We start from the raw sequence: 496 nt of genomic DNA, 5'->3' as shown, positions 1-496 counted from the left end.
ATTTTAATTATAATAATTTAATTAATAAAAAAATAACTTGTATGCGTTGTTTTTCTTTTCTTAATATAGTGTTAATTGTATTAACTATAAAATAGTTATTTAATCTACTTTTTTCAATAAATCAGGCATATATACTCAATATGACAAAAAATAATCTAGTAATACTTAAATCTACCAACAAAGTTTTATATGTTGGTTTACTGTGAAGTAAGAAAATATCAAAATCAGCTCAAAATGAAGAACAACTTAATAGAGAATCTTAATGTAGAAAGTTTTGTAATAAATAATAAATAATTTAAACCTACTGAATAACAATTCAATACCATCCTTTGATACCTGCAAAATATATACATGAAACAACACTGTATCAATGTTTGTATATAAAATTATATGATTAACGTAATTATAAAATTGTTTGTCAAGAGAATAAAATTATACGAATTTTTATGATAATTTTAATATTCTCAAACTATTAATGTATAATAAGAATTCATCT

This window comes from Arachis duranensis, chromosome 9 (assembly GCF_000817695.3).
Source record: "Arachis duranensis cultivar V14167 chromosome 9, aradu.V14167.gnm2.J7QH, whole genome shotgun sequence".
NCBI lineage: Eukaryota > Viridiplantae > Streptophyta > Magnoliopsida > Fabales > Fabaceae > Arachis > Arachis duranensis.
This window is presented reverse-complemented; position numbering follows the sequence as displayed.